This window comes from Pyrus communis, chromosome 10 (assembly GCF_041283825.1).
Source record: "Pyrus communis isolate YQ-2024b chromosome 10, ASM4128382v1, whole genome shotgun sequence".
NCBI classification, from domain to species: domain Eukaryota; kingdom Viridiplantae; phylum Streptophyta; class Magnoliopsida; order Rosales; family Rosaceae; genus Pyrus; species Pyrus communis.
Genome location: NC_142574.1, coordinates 9,748,871 through 9,749,517, shown reverse-complemented (window position 1 = coordinate 9,749,517; position 647 = coordinate 9,748,871). Strand labels below are relative to the sequence as shown.

Here is a 647-nt window from a genome sequence, read left to right as displayed (position 1 = left end):
ATATTAAAGAATTTTACAATGTTGTGAGTGGTTTACCTTTACAGGGAGTAAGCGAAGCAAATCTGAGGATGAGAGTGTTCTCTTACACCTTGAAAGATAGGGCCAAGGGTTGGTTGATGACTCTAGTACCTGGTTCACTCACCACATGGGATGCCGTGGCTAAGAAGTATTTTGGAAAAGTTCTTTTCCACTCAAAAGACTGCCACATTAAGGGGACAAATCTTCAACTTCAAACAAGATGATGGAGAACCTTTCAATGAGTGTTGGGAGCGCTTTAAAGGCCTTTTGTTGCAATGTCCACACCATGGGTTACCTCTTCACTTACAAATGCAAATTTTCTATGATGGACTAACCCAAACATGTCAATCAACTGTTGATAATGCAGCAGGTGGAGCTTTGAAGAAAAAGAATGCTCAAGAGTCATATAACATTTATGAGATGTTGGGATCTAATGCTCAACACAAAGATGTAAGGGGTAAGAGAGTTGGAGTATATGAAACAAGCTCTAATCATGATCTTTCTTTGCAAGTAGCTAACCTAGAAAAGAAGCTTGAATCCGTGCTCAACATGGTGCCAAAAGCAAGTGAAGTGTGTGCCATTTGCAACATACCAAGCCACCTTACTCATCAATGTCCATCTAAGGAGGC

At 40.5% G+C, this 647-nt stretch overlaps 1 non-coding gene across 1 annotated transcript; it reads right to left on the bottom strand.

Annotated features, from left to right (window-relative positions):
- Positions 1-204: 204 nt before the first annotated feature.
- LOC148693503 (small nucleolar RNA R71) lies at positions 205-311 on the bottom strand. The gene has a single exon (XR_015952807.1). It is a non-coding gene; the product is annotated as a small nucleolar RNA R71 (small nucleolar RNA).
- Between the last annotated feature and the right edge of the window lie 336 nt (positions 312-647).